Genomic DNA, 217 nt, shown 5'->3' with positions numbered 1-217 from the left:
GTCGCTATATTGAATATAGCGACGGTTGTACATGCTACTGTCGCAAATAGTAGCGACGGTTCTAGTTTAAACCGTCGCTAATATGAATTTAGCGACGGTATATATAACCGTCGCTAATATTAGCGACGGAAAACCGTCGCGAATTAACATTGTGTTTTGTCCTTAAACCGTCGCTAATTAACGTTGTGTTTTCTAAAATCATTGTCGATTGTCCAAA

The sequence above is a fragment of the Primulina eburnea genome, chromosome 18 (genome assembly GCF_022965805.1).
Source record: "Primulina eburnea isolate SZY01 chromosome 18, ASM2296580v1, whole genome shotgun sequence".
In the NCBI taxonomy this organism is placed as follows: domain Eukaryota; kingdom Viridiplantae; phylum Streptophyta; class Magnoliopsida; order Lamiales; family Gesneriaceae; genus Primulina; species Primulina eburnea.
This window is presented reverse-complemented; position numbering follows the sequence as displayed.